The sequence below is a fragment of the Pinus tabuliformis genome, chromosome 3_1 (assembly GCF_031772625.1).
Source record: "Pinus tabuliformis cultivar Carrire ecotype Pingquan chromosome 3_1, CPIR1, whole genome shotgun sequence".
Taxonomy (NCBI): domain Eukaryota; kingdom Viridiplantae; phylum Streptophyta; class Pinopsida; order Pinales; family Pinaceae; genus Pinus; species Pinus tabuliformis.
Window position 1 is genome coordinate 736,240,587 of NC_142301.1, and position 16,227 is coordinate 736,256,813.

The window sequence follows — 16,227 nt, forward strand, 5'->3', positions numbered from 1 at the left end:
AGCAAAGATCATCAAGCATTAGTTCATCAATTTTAAGCAAAAAGCCAAGCATCCAAAAAACAGAGCATTTGAAAAAAGCCAAAGGACATTATAAAGTGGGTTTTGTAGAGTGAAAAATTAAAAAGTGCCCAAGCCACATAAAATCCATTTCATTCTCAATTTAATTCATTGTTTGAAGTTGAATTTAATGAGCAAAATCGTGATTTAAGGTGTTAGTGGCAAAGAGAAGCAGTTTGCTGTGTTTTGGAGAAAAATTGCCTAGCGCTACGCACCTATTCCCGGTGCTACGCACAGGATTGGCGCTATGCACCTCTCTCCACTGTGTATTTTTGAGTAGGTGCTACGCACAAGATAGGCGCTATGCACCCGGGAAGTGTGCTACGCACCTGTCATCTGAGCCACCGATTGCTGCAAAATTCATCGAATTGCTGCAAAACACCCAAATTCTTCCATTTACAAGTAATTAGTACCACTTTCCTTGCAGACAAAAGTTGTTACATTAATTTTTGGGTTGTGTTATCTCTCTAAACATTAAACCCTAATTGTTGTTGTCCATAGTATCAAACCCTAATTGCTGCTGTCTATCCAATACAATCATTACTGCCGTTGTCCCATATCTTCTTTCATTGTTTCCCTACAACTCATCCTCCCATACATAGTCCCCTCCCTAAACTTTTTCCTACAATACACCCAAAACCTACCATTACTCCCAAACCCTATAGTCATATACCCAAAACCTACCATTACTCCCAAACCCTACACCATTCATTAACCTTACTTATTCCCCACACCACTATCCCATTCTTGTGCACCCTCACTGACTTTCCTATCTAAAATCTCTTCATACTCATCATACCCTTACTCACCAATCCATCACTCCTCATTTACCATAAAGACAAACAACAGTACAATAATGGAGAGGGATAGTGAATATGAAATGGAGGAAGAGACACATAGTGATAGTTCCAGAGAGAGAGACACTCAGGGCAGAAGGCCTCATAAGGGAGGAAAACATATCAGAGAGGAGCCCATCAGTTTGAGGGAGCTACAAGCCTGCCCATTTGCCCTTTCTTATTTCAGAAATCAGCCATGTTTTACTTTTTGTGAAATGGTGGAAAGGGTAAAATGCCATCATGAATTAGCAAGGTTGTTTGTGACACGTTTGGAGGATAACAATGAGGTAAAACTTGCTGGAGTCACATTCACTTTGTCACCAACTGTCATTTTAGAGGCTATAGGTATTCCAAATGTGGGTGAAAAGTGGAACAAAGGTCAGTACATTGACAGGGAGTACTATGAGCCTTACATTAAGGCCAAATATCATAATAAACTCAGCAGAGTATTCCCCTTTAAGTTCTTGGAGGACAGGTTTGCTCCATTAATGAAGATCATCATCAAGTATTTTACTTGTGAAGTTAGGTTCTCCAGACTGTATGCCTACCACATTAGATTGCTGATGCATTTCACTACGGTGAGGATGATGAACATCCCCTACTTCATATTTAGAAGCATAGAGAAGATGGCATTTATTGTAAAGAAGAAATCATACCCCCAGCAGCTAACTAACATCTACCACTTCTCTATGATTAAAATCATTATCTTACATCAGCTAAACCTACTTAATATACCATGGGAGACCTTCATTTCTCATGAAGTGTTCAAAAGGTGGACCTTCAGGACAGGAAAAGGTGCAAGATACTGAAATTGTTGGAGTGCCAGTATTTGTGACATATGAGAGAGTCACTAGGAAACTTTTTGCAGCTGCCAGGCGAGTATTATCTCCACAAGGAGTGGAAGGGGTCTTGCCTTCATCTACAGGCCATAGGAAAATTCTATCTCCACAAGGAGTGGAAGGGGCTTTACCTTCATCTTCAGCTAAACAGGTGCAGGTTGGGCATCACAACAAGAGAAAAGGTAAAGGCAAGGGAAAAATGCATGAGAAGGATCCTAGTGATGGGTAAGAGAGGGACTTTGACTTGGTTGATCATGAGGAGACACAAGGAGTTGATGTCATTGATTTGGAGACTCAAGGTACAACGATTACTAAAGGCATGATTATCAAGGAGCAAGAGGCTGATATATAAGCCTTGTTGGTCAATTTAGAAAGGGAAAAGTGGATCATCAATTATCTTGAGCAAGAAAACAAGCAATTGACTAAAATGAAAGTCCTCATGGAGTTGCAAATGATCAAGGAGAATCGGCAAAAGGCAAAGAAGGCAAAGGTCAAGATGACCTCCATTGAGCAAGAGATTGAGAATGACCAAGAAACTTGGCTTGAAAGGGTTAGCATTCACCTTGAAAAGCTACTTGAGAAGGCCAATAAAGAAAAGAAGATGCTTCGTCACATGGCCTATCACTATATGACCCAGAACAAAATATGCAATATAAGGATGAGGAAACTTAAAGCAAGGTTGAGGAAGGCCTTGAGGAGAAAAAAGGAGCATGATAAGCTAACAATCTTGGCTGAGGCCTAACTAGCCCATCAAAGCAACTAATGAGGAAGCTTTGTGCCAAATCTAGGCAAGTTTTGGTGAAATTTTGTCATTTTGAAATTTTGAAATTTTTCAACATAGGAAATTGCAATAGGTGCATAGCGCCACCGGCGCTACGCTTTTGACTGGGACACTTTTTGGAGGAATGGCTTGCATATTCAGATTCAGAATGATGAGGACATCAATCCCTGAAAGTTTCAGCAATTTTGGAGTAAATCTTGGTCACCTAAAAGTAAAAAAACAATATAAAAATGACCTCTCTGCCCCTTTTTGGACACACAGGAAGCAGTATTGGGAGATTCCACTTTTGAGGGGGAAAATGACCTCCAAATGAAAAAATTCAAGATGTTCCAGAAACTAGACAGGTAGTCCTTTCCAATGAGCTATCTTGGGCTCAATTTGGCTAAGGGGAAGGCTTCCAAAATTAGTTGAGAAGTGGTGCTATGCATAGGACAGGCAGCGCTACGCATAGAACCAGTTTGCTCAAAAATCCAAATTTCGCCTAGTTTTTCTACAAGTTGACTTTTTCTCTCATTTTAGATAAATTTATGATTGAAAATGATGCTATGCCATGTAAATGTAAATGTAAAATGACCTTAGAAGTTAGATTCATCGTTTTGAAGTGGTTTGGGGGTGAATGAATCAGTTTCCATGGTTTTAGAGGCAAGCCGTTCCATTGCCTATATTCCTGTTCCTAGTTTAGATATGGTTGAAACAACCCCTTATCTCTTGGATTCGACCCCTGATGGCTAGCATAGGTGGTTTTCATGTCTATATTATGTATTTTCTTCCTCATTCGTAAAGGTTGGACTCTCTTGGATGTTCTGAGCTACATTGCACATTTCTACAGCAGTTTGGCAAGGAAATAAACTAGGATTTGCAGATATTTTTATGGGATACTTGTGGTAAAGTGTTTTTGGATAGTTTCTCCTTTTGTTATTAGTTTTTCTCATGTGTTATGTGTGTCACAATCTAATTCATCTCTTCTAGCTTAATGATATCAAGATAGATAGGTAGAATACATTGTTTACGGTGCTCTGCCTTGGGAACCATTCAGTTTTTGATGTTTTCTACTGTTTGAAGAGGACTCATGAGCTCTGCATGCCCTCCTCAGCTCCTCACCAGTCTTAGACCTACCATCTCACTCAATTTCAAGTGCCAAAACACCTACCTACCTCGCCCCACAGAACACCTTGCATTACTGAATTGATTTTTTGGACCCAAAGCTGCTTGCTCCATTTGATCTAGCAACAAAACCATCAAAATCAACCAAAAAGACCTAGAGCTACTATACCGAGCCTAAAATCTATATTTGATTCAATCATCTCAACTGAGATTGATAAGGAGAGAGCCCTCTCTCGCCCTGGTAGGGCTAGCTACTACGTTAAGCTTGGTTTGTGGTTATTCTAAGATTGCCTCCCTTTAGCCTGAGGTGGATCTAGGTTCCAAGAGGAAGGTCTGACTAATTGATTACTTTATCCTCTAGTTCCTTGATCTTGTTGGCTTTAGGTTTACTCTCCATCTTAGCGTTGTTCAACTGTGCTTCAACTCTAGTCAAGATAGCCCACAACTTTTTTATGCTCTTAGTTGATTCCCGAGTTTGTTAATGGCATTCAACCATGTATTTTTCAGTATGCTTAGTTAAATTAAGGTTAATGGAAATTTTCTCTAGAACCAATCAACAGTGCTGCAACATCAGTCTCTAGCTAGACAACAATCAAATTGAACATATTTTGGCTAAAGTCAGTTGTGGATATAACCAGGCTAGATCCATCTTAACTCTAGATTTATCGAGCACTAAGAGGGATCAAATCTCTCAAGGTGCAAACCTCTTTTCTGAGTGAAAAACTTGAAGAAAGGTTTGCACCTTGAGAAATTTGATCCCTCTCGGAGCTTGATAGATCTAGAGTTAAGATGGATCTAGGCTGGTTTAATTATTAATTTTATTTTTTTAGTTTTTATTTTTATTTTTATATAATTTCACTGAGTCAAAATGTTTTAATTAATAATTTTTTTCTTTTTTAAAATTTTATGTAATTTGATCGGGTCAAAATGTTTAGATAACATAATATAAATGGATATTAAAATAAATCTTCCATAGTGAGATGGAGAGTGTCTCTTGGCCTAAAAATGTAATAAAATTAAATTAAAAAAATGTTTATAAAATATATTGATTGTGAAATGAGAATGGATTTTGGACATGTGGTATCCACGAGCCATGGTATGGTATGGTTAATAATATCCATGGTAAAGTGGGGTGAGTATTTAATTTTATGCTTATTAATGAAATTTAAATATGGTTACAAAATTATTATTTTAATTTATATGGTGAAATGGATCTTAATTTATAGCTACTATTTATATCTTACATATTTTCATGTGCTAGAGGTGTGGATATATCTCCAAAGTAATTATAATAGTTTTTCTCAAAAATTCAATTAAAAAATGTGGTAAAATTAAATTCAAATAAAATATTTATAAAATATTTTGAGTGGGAAATGAGAGATGGTTTTTGGTCATGTTGTATCGATGAGCCATGGTATTGGCCGATGGTATTGTAAAAAATCATATTTACAAGTTAATAATATCTATAGAAAAATGGACGTGAATATCCATTGTTAAACATATTGTTATATTGTTATATTATAAGTTTATGTGCTTATTAATTAAATTTAAATATGGTTATATAATCATTATTCTATTTTATAAGGTAAAATGGATCTTAACTTATTGTCTCTACTTATATATTTTAATGTAATATGTATCTTATGAATTTTTTTTAATCTAAAAAGTTATTCATAATTTTATTAATAAAAACAAAATTACAATGTAACATATTTGAATTTTATTATTTTGTTTAGTTTTAACTTTTTACAGACACTACAACTTCTCTGACATGTAAAAACATTTACAAACTTTCTTGCGTTACATCTACACATTACCCCTATACTGGGTTGTAGAGCGCCTCTTGGTGCAAACATAGGAATTGTATAAGAATTCATATCTTCAATAGAAATCTCATCTGTAATGTATGCTTCTCTAGGAATTGTTGTTAATTCTTTGCCTTTGACCCTTGTGGCTTTCTCTGTAATGACAATATTGCTTAGATTTTTGTTACCTCAAGCACATCTTGTACTTTCTTTGATAACTCTTCACTAGCCTTATGCAAGGTAGATACTTCATCATCATAATTAGTCTTTTCCTTCACAATTTGTTCTACTTTGTCAGGATCTCCTTCATGTACATTCCTCTTCAAATAACTCACTTGAGCGCTATTATCCCTAGCTAGTACCTATCTCACTTTTAGTAATTTGAGTTGTTTCTTGAACTTCATGAGGTTTATTATCTTCAATTGAACTTTCTTCTAATTGCAATGGTTCGGTCATAGGTTTCTCTAACACCAACATATCAACTGTAATTTCATCACTTCAAGGAAAAGTATCAATATTAACCCATTGTTCTACCTCAAGTTTAGGCTCATGAGTACATACTAACAAACCTACTTGTTTTCTTAAATACAATATTATGTGTAAAGGATGATATCCCCAATGATATTCCCTTTCTAATCCAAAGGACATTAAGTACCATTCAATAATCTCTAGAGCAGACTTATGTTTGATTATTAAAGAGAACCAGTCAAAAAGCGTGAAAATGAGTGCTTTTTTGGTTTTTGGAATGAAGAAGAATCCATTGGCATGCATTCTTTTCCTTGCCACATATAAGGCAAAAGACTTGGTAGTAATTAATTTAGAGAGGCAATAGGACCCTCCCTCAAAGCCATAAATTCGAATAACAAAGTAGTCAGTAAAAAGGTACCAGTCACCTATACTATTTTTTTTGGTCAATCATAAGGCTCTTTTAAAGACTTTTGAAATCTTATCAAGGATCCTTCTTAACAATTTAATTTGAAGGTAATAAGAAAAATGATCTTAATCCATCTATCGATTTCCTTCTTTTCCCCTTTTTTAACAGTCATTGCCTCTAATAATTTTGTAATCCTAAAATAATTAGGATAATTAAATAGGATTAGATGTATCAAGTATGAGAAATTCCTAAAGATCTAGAAGGAGGGAGTTGTATTGAAGTATAAAATAATAATTTTTAAGGCTCCAGGGTGTAAGTGTCCCATGCAACCGTGCCAAAGCTTTCCAACATCCCGACTCTGCTCTTCTCCTACCTTGATATTCAGTGCAACACAAGATTCCACCTCAAGTTTGTAGATATTATTCTCTCAAAATCCAATCTATTTCACCTACGTGGTAGCTACATGTCTAAAAAAGTATTTCCCCTTAGTGAACAAAACATCATAGCCATGATCCTCCAATACATCTACATATATCAAATTCTTCTTTAGCATAGGTACGTACATGACATCTTTCAAATGAAGATGGGAGCTTGACTCCTTGTTAAAGGTCAGGGTACCAATTCCTTTGGTATTGTACCACCCATCATCCCCAATTTCTATGTGAATCTGGAGATCCTTCTCCTTTAGGATATTGAAGAATTCTTTGCATCCCATCACATGGAACAAGGCACCTAAATCTAGATACCTCACACTCCCCATTAAAGTGCTTTCCATGCATGCAATGAGAGTGAAGTCTAATTCAAATTTTGAGGCAAGTGCTTCACCTCCTGCTCCTCATGAAGGCTTCTTGTTAGACTTCTTGTTATAAAAACTTTGTTGCATAGTGCCCAAATTCATGGCAATGCAAACATTTTATCTTGCTTAAGTCCTTCTTACCTTTGTTCTGGTTGGTCTCTGGTTTTCTTTGGGCCTTCTTTCCCTTCCCAACTAAGGAAAAATTATCTTCCTCCTCATATTTGGATGTTACTCCATCTCTAGTGTTCTGTCGAATTTCTTCTTGCACTAGATTGGACTAGAGTCTCTCCCAATTTGGAAATTTGTCCCTTCCATTTATAGAGTCCTAGTAGTTGTGCCAGGATTTTGGAAGGCCTAGGAGAGCTAGGCTCACTAGATTTGAATAGTGTATATTTTCTCCAACTCCTCCAAGCTCATCTCGACACTGAGTGAATCTAGAGAGGTAATGTGGAATGGTTTCTCCTTTTTGCATGCAGATATTTTGAGCTTGTCCCTTAATGCCAATTTCTTGACATCACTACCATTTTCAAATAGCTCAGTGAGGGTCTTCCACATAGAAAATGGAGTCTCCTTTCCATGTAAATTCGAGACTATGTGGTCTCTCACACCCTCTAGGATGATCCTCCTGGATTTTGTGGTATCCTTCTTCCACTGGGCTAACTGTTGTGCATCTGATACTGTTAGTTTTGGAATGTTAGTTTTGGTGTACTTTAGCACTCCATTATCATTGAGTACAAATTCTATCCTATCCTTCCAATCTATGAAATTCGAGGTTCCCTCTAGGGCATACTCCAATCTCAATCCATTGAAAGTCATTTTCCCACATGGAAGAAAACTTGCTTCACTGAATATGCAAATCAAAATATCTAAAGGAGAAGATCTATTGGCTGGTTTCTAGTGTGATTTTTTCTTTGATACCATGTAGAAATCAATATAAATTTTATACTATTGATGAAATCAATATGAAATCAAGAGATTACAAATTTCCTATACTATTCTGTTGAATGGAAATCACAATTTAGAACACATGCAATGACATGCAACCATTAAAACACCACAAGAACACAATGATTTACATGGGAAACCAATTGGGAAAAACCCCTTCACTACTTTTCATAAATCAGATGAGAATGGGAAACTATTACAATGTCTTGCTTCAATCGAGAAGCACACCCTGCACTATAAACATGTTAACCTGTTGATTTTCCTACTCTGGCCAACACTTAGCCAATTCAATGCCCCATTTAACTTCTATTTCCTTGCGCAATCCTAGAAGAAATTATCTCCTAAAAGATATGAATTTTCTCCTATTTTTTATGCAATTCCCAAGGAATGATTCACCTGCTTAACTGTCAAGCTTGTACACTCACCTAGTATACAATTAATAATTACAATGTGCCTTTTCCTTCACTCCAACTAGATAATTCAAATTTCATGCATGTATGTGCTATTTTTAGTTGATTTACTAGTTTAACTGAGAGATCACTACATTAACAACAGTTCTACTACTCAACTGACCTTGAGATGACTCAACTAGGTACTTGAGCTCAGTTAAATGAGTCAAACTAAAAATAATTGAACTAGATTGCTAAATTTTAGCAATCACTACATGCACAACTCTACTTCTATCCTATAACTTGAATTTAATGAGTAAACTAGTAGACTAGGCCATGTCACACAAGTTAACTTCCATCCAAGTCATCCTGCTGATGTGCAAAATACAATTACTAAATTTGAGTAAGGCATAAGTCAAATTTAGCCTTTCTTGCTACAATTTTTAACACTTTGATATCAGTGTGTAAGGTACCTTCATTATTAACATGGAAAGAGGGGTTTCTTTCTTATTTTTTTTTAAATGATGGTGGTCATCTATAAATCAAATTTCAACAAAATAATACCATATAAAAAATAAACATTTCCTCTTCACTACAATGACAGGGTTTACATTTATAGCAACCCACATGAGTCAATTTTTTTTATCTCTAATTGCAAAGTCTATCTGACAAATCAAGAATAGATAATAAACTCAACTCGCCATAAAAGTAAACATTTGTTTCACATACTCTCTCTCCTTCATAAAATCACCATTTAAATGGCCTCATCAATTTATAGTCTTAGAGATAAAGAACTTGTTCTCTTCTCTGAAGAGGCTAGTTCTAATGCTTAGGTTTAATGTCCTTTGGGTCATGCATGTAACCCATTCTTCTTTGATTAGAATTGTGAATTTATGGTCATTAAATTCATAAAAAACGTAAGAGAAGGACTCGTTATTCTGTAGGTATTTCCCTCATCATTCACAAATGTATGGTTACACCAAAATAGCATCAAACTTAAAAGCATGAGAACCTCTAGTGATAAGGCCAAAATAAGATATGAGCCATCTAATGATAGAGAAAAATAATTCACATCCACCCTTAAGGTCATTCATTATAAAAAAAATACCTCTTTCCTTCATGGCACTAATATGAAACCCAATCATGGTATAAACTAATCCAAACCAAAGGTATCTCTCTCATGTAACCTTGAACAAAAAAAATTATTACATATTAAAAAATTTGATGTGCAAACAACACTTGTCTAAGGTTTGGTGGATTTCAGAAACCCTTTCTTCAAGGAGATAATTACAAATAAATAAAATATAATTAAAATTTTAAAATCCATTATAAAACATCACTAACATTCCTAAATTGTATTTTTCAATCACGATGTTTTTTATCCCCTTAAAAAATCATTTCAACCTTCAAAACCCTTCAAATTAGATCCAAATAATGTGATATAGGGCATGCTCGTGTATGATTTAATGGAAAATAGTAACCAAGGGTTAGAATCACTAATTCCTTAAGGACATAAGTGGCTGGGTTACGATTATTATTCATGAAAGGAGTTAACATATTCAAGAATTCTTAGAGGAACCCAAATTTTGTTAGAATTCGATGCACCCTAGGTCGGGTTTATGCTGTTGCTAGAAAACATAAACACATTGAAAATGCTCTCCTTGAAAAATTTTGCACAACATAAATTACACTATCAATTAGATCAATTTATAATACATGGTATATATGCCCAAAACTTGTTTTATTATTAGTCCATTAACAAGAAAAATCTCAGGGATTTTGTATAAAGGGATAGTATCCATTTACATCCTTGTACAATGCCAAATACAATAAAAAAATACCTAGGCTAAGGCTAAGTCTTTTTAACTCTCATATACTCTTGATCATTGGATATCCTTAGCCACCGAACCCTTCATTTATCTATTGTTTCACATAAGGCACTCATTTCCCTCCTCAAACTGTCCAACCAACTTGTTTTAGGCCTACAATTAACTCTCTACCCTCCTGGTAGCTCCACTATTATATTCTCAAGCCTTCGCTTATCCCTTTAGCTCATATCATGTTGGAAATTGGATAAACCAACACTCCCTATGTGTTTCATGACATGTTCTTAACCGCCTCTCGTGGATTCATTAACTCTAGCAATGCGTATGTTTACTAACTCCTACAGATTTTGGTGTAATGGAAATTGTGATTCCAACAAGAGGTATCAAAGCCATTGATCTCAAGTTCGAATAACACCCAGCTTGAGCTGGGGGGATATTGTTTGACATTGGACAAACCAACACTCCCCATGTTTTTCACGACATGTTCTTAACTACCTCTCATGGATTTGTTAACTTTGGTGATGTGTCCATTTACTAACACCTACAGATTTTGGTGTAACGACAATAATGATTCCAACATAGCCTTCTAGTTGTAACAAGTCCATAGTGCTACAACCCATTCCTACTTGAGCCTCCCTGTCTCACCCTTGGCCTCCTTTTCCAGCCTCTGCTAACTCTTTTTTTTCCCTTAGCCTACTATTTTTGGTTGTAGTAGGCATTTGGTAAGCCTTTTCTAGGTGTGTTCATGCTTTGGCCTACTTTTTTTTCCTTGCAAACACTTCAAGACATATTCCAACCTTAAAAATAGGGCTCAGACCTCTTCCTTATGCTAGCGACTTCCTTAACTAGAACTTGTCTTGTCCCTAGACCTTCAACTCAACAATACCTAGTATACTTCAATCTTATCCATGGAATAAAAGCGACTAGTTAACTCTAAAATTCCTCTTTCTTGTAGCCCCTTTTTCTATCTAAGTCTAGGTTACTTCTATCCCTCCTTTGATTTCATAAGAAGAAAGATCTTTTTTCTACTTTTCATCCAAAATTCTCCATTAGTTTCTTATTTATACTTGTCCTTAAGTCTCTTGGGAAGTGCTTATGTCATTCAAGTAACCTCCAACACAACCTTAAGATTAAATTAAAATTTCCTTGAGCATACAACCCCATCACTTTGGTTCCAAAACCCACAACTTGGGTGCAAATCCCACACACTCAACTTTGTGGGTGTTTCTCTCTCACAAGTCTAGCAAAAAGGATATGTGAGAGTACCTCCCGATGCTACCCAATTTCAACGCTCCCTCTTAGAAAGGGAGGTAATTCCATTCCTTAGAAGTCTCTTTATTTTCCACATTGGAACACAATCCTCTTCCACGGTGGCCCTCCAACACTATTATAAGATTCATCTTTCATCATAGAACAAAAACCTATTGTAAGAACAAAACCATTCTTAAACATTTCTTTGATACCAAGAGAATTTTTCTTCTTATATTCCTGATATGATTTTAAGCTAGTCCATGGATCCTTCTTGTTAGTTAATGAAGTCTCCTTTTTCTCTCTGATGATGCACTCTTCTGGAGTTTTTAACTCTCGTTGTGAATAGGAAAACTCCCTCTAGAACTAGATTGCCTCTAAATCTTTAAAACCTTTTTATTTCCTTGTTTAATAGGCTTTCCCTTTAGCCTATACAAACCATTCTCTCTAAGTCCAAGAACCACTCTTGGGCTAGAGTTATATCCATTAGACTTGAGCATCACCTTTTCGTTCTAGAATATAACATCAAACCCCTTTGCCTTAATTGTTGAGATTGAAAGTATGTTGCACCTAAGATCTGGTACCAAAGTACATCCCGGACTCATAGCAATCGAGTTGATTCCATCCTGAATGGTAGAGTATCAATTCTTGTTACTACATATTGACTCTTAACACCAATATTCACATGAAGATTAGAGTCCCACTCGATCAAGCTCTTAAACACTTCTCTAGTTCCTGTCATATTCTTTGAGGTTGCACTATCTAGGAACCAAGCTCCCTCATGAATGTGCTCATGGATAAATTATATATAAGAGAAAAATCCTCATCGAATCTCCTAGAACACTCATCCATATCCATTGGTATAACCATTTCCATTTCCACCTTCTTCTCTTTCCACCCTTTCTACTTATGCAGAAACTTTCTCACATAATTATTGAAATTTTCACATGCAGAGAATTTCACTTTGCTTAATTACTTCTTGATGTTGAACTTCCATTTGCCCTTATTTAGGTTACTAACAAGGGAAATGTTATCTACATTAGTCTTTTGTTGAAGATCCTCAACTTGAACTTTGTTCTAGATGAAATCATCCCACAACCTGTTGCAATATGGAATATTCTCTCGTGATACTACTTTTATGAATGAATTCCACTGATCTTAGAAGCCCTTCGGTGTAGTCCTCACCAACTACGTTTCTTCCACATTATCCCCTATAGCTACAAGCTCATCAAAAACTTGCAAAATCCTTGTGATATACGAAGTCACATTCTCTTAAATTTCCATCATGATGTCCCTGAGGTTCTCTCTCAATACCAACGTTTGGCACTTGTTCTTGTTCTAAAACAACACTTTCAGAGCTTCCTAATGTGCCATGATATGTCTTTTTTGGTAAGGTGAGGTGGCAATTTATCCTTCACTCCATTAAGAATGATCAACTTGGCCTTTGCAGTAGCTAGGTTATATAAGCCAAATCTAGTGCATATGTTGTTGCCTTGATCTAGGTGTTGGAATATTCTCACAAATCATTTACCAACAACATTATCTTGATTATTTCCTTCCACAAACTATAGTTTGAGATACCTTCCAACTGATCTTGAAACCTCAAGCCAAAAATAATTTTGACCAAATATCCTTCCTTCAATAGCAAGACAACTCATCTTTTTCTTAGAGCTGCCACCTGTGCACAATTATGACCTAACTACTCTTCAATGTAGCTTTAATACCATGTTAAAATTCCATGCACCCTAGGTCTAGTCTATACTCTGGCTAGAAAACATATACACACTAAAAATGCTTAAATTGAAAACTTTTGTAAAGTGAAAATTACACCAGAAATCAAATCAATGTATAGTACATTGTATATATGCCCAAAACTCATTTTCTTATGAGTCCATTAACAAGAGAAATCTTGGGGCTCCCATACCAAGGATAGTGGCTCTTTACATCCCTATGCAATGCCAAATACAATACAAATCACTTATAAAAAAATGTTGGTTTGAGGTTATGTCCTTTTATCTCTCATATACCCTTGATCATTGGCTAGCCTTTGCCACCAAACCCTTCAGCTATCTGTTGTAGCACATAAGGCTCACCTTTCCCTCCTCAAACTACCTATCTAGGTCTCCTTAGGCTCATAATTAACTCTCTTCCCACTTAGTAGCTCCATTGTTAGATTCTCAAGCCTTGGCTTATCCCTTTAGCCCCTAGTCTTCTATCTCTAGCAACTACTCAAGGCCACAACCTTTTCCTTTTTGTTGTAGCCTCCTTGTCTCACCATAGGCCTCCTTTTCCAGTCTATGCCAATGATTTTTCTACCCTAGACCTACTATTGTGGGTTTCAACCTACCGTAACAAGCCTGTGGCCATCCTTTTCTAGGCTTGTTTAGGCTTTTCCTATTTGTTGTTCCCTACGACTAGTTCAAGACAAAATCCAACCATAAAACTAGGGCTCATAACTCTTCTTTAAGCCATTGGTTTCCTTAACGAAATCTTGGTGTATCCTTAGAAAATCAACTCAACAATACAAATCGAACTTCAAACTTATCCACATAAGAAACTTGCCTAACTTGCTCCAAAATTTATCTTCCTTGTGGCCTATTTTTTTCATGTGGCTAGGTCACTTCCAACCCTCCTTTCATTTCACAAGAAGAAATATTATTTTTTCTTCTTGTCCTCCAAACTTCTCCATTAGTTTCTTATTTATACTTATCCTTATGTCTCTTAGGAAACCCTTATGTCCTTCAAGTAACCGCTAACACAACCTTAACATTAAATTAGAATTTCCTTGAATAAAGAACCCCACTACATTGGTTCCAAAACCCCCAACTTGGTTGCAAATCCCACACACTCAAATTTGTGGGTGTTTTTCTCTCACAAGTCTAGCACCAAGGATATGTGATAATACCTACCGATGCTACCCAATTTCAACACATTTTGGTTTACAAATGCTACAAGAATTCTCCATGGGAAAACCATTATTGTAGGGTGAATAATGCATGATTTTTTTATAAAAAATTATCCTAAATAATAAAAAGAGTTCATGCCAAAAATTATAAACATAGGCACTCAAAAAATAGATAACTTAATGTGTCCCTGTAGGAAATATGCTCTAAATTTTCAATATTTTCAAAACAAAACTTCTTAACCAGTGATTAGGGAGTTACATGGGCACCATAAATTCTATTTAATAACATTAAATAGACTTTACAAACATTCCTCCACATATTTATTTAGTCAAATAGTGAGCATGTATGAATTTAACAAATGCATTTCAACACTTATTTTGAAACTAATTATTTATACATAGAAATCATTTCATTCTATAACATTTAGATAAATTTTATGGAATTTTCTTATAATAAATAATGAAATTTCATTCATCATCATAAAATATTACAAAGGAGGAGAAGCAAAGAGACTTATCATTTTCATAAAATCAATTCCAATGAAATGGATTGCATGTGCACCACTTTTCCTCATAGCCATGGGAAATTCTTTGTATATGCCACCCCAACGCTAGGATATGGGACCACCAAGGTGAAGAAGGGAAATGTAGGACTCCGAAGTCACTCTTCTCTTTACAAAAAAAATCCAAAAATCCGCCAAGAGAGCCACTAGTTGATTCTCTAATTAATCCTTAAGATAGACTAGTTTTAGTATCCAATCTACTACTTCATATAACATAGGAAGGAAATGACTTCTCTACTCTCTAATCCATTGAGAATATATTTCCTCTCTTTCCTCTTTAGTTTGTGTACCAAGGGTCCTCTCGCTATCTTATTTTAGATTGAAACTTTAGTAAAGTCATGCTCCTTATATAACATATTTTGAATCTTGGGTGGCTCCAAACAGTACAGTAATCCCTAAGGATATTAAAAAAATACTTCCTAGACATTCGTGTCATTTAATATCACTTATTAGTTCTCTTTCTATTCATTCAAAGTTTATACAAGATCTAGACTATAAATTTTATCAAGAAACTCTAGTTTCTCCTTAAGAGGTCTATTTTCTTGAAGTTATGCCCTCTTAAATTAATTAGATGAATGAGTGAGAGGGAGAGTCCTCCCTCCAATCCTTCCTTGGATCCTTCATGATAGTAATTGATTATGACAAAGTAGGAGTTAAATTATTAAGTAAAGGAGATAATTAATTAAGGTAATAAATTCATTTCATTAGGTTCCTAATTTAGTAAGCATAAACTTAGAATAAAGTGAAAAAAAAGAAAATCACATAAATTAGGGTTATGGATAGGAAATAGTAAAATCATGAACCATAAGTCAATTGCCCCCTTTCACCCCCTTACATTTCCCATTTTATGTACTTGCAACCCATTTGGTGCTTTTCTCCAAGGAGTATTGGAACTTTTTATTAAATTCAAATTGATCACGACAGTAATATGTCCTTAAAAATCACCAAAGTAGCTAGATGATGGTGTGGAACAAAGAATACAAATCTAAAGAATAATTAAAACATATACATGATCACATTTATAAATTCCAAAGGGTTAAAAATATGATATTATAGGACCAATAAAAAATTCAACTATCTAGACACCACTCCATCATTTGAAGCAACCCACTTGACACTCTAATTGGTGTGCCTAAGCCCTTAATTCATAAAGTCATGTGGATTATACATCCAACACCCATAAACTTTATATTATATGTTAGCACATTTTCATACTTATTGCACATCCCTTCCACTTAGTAGCTCTCTATAAAGAAAAA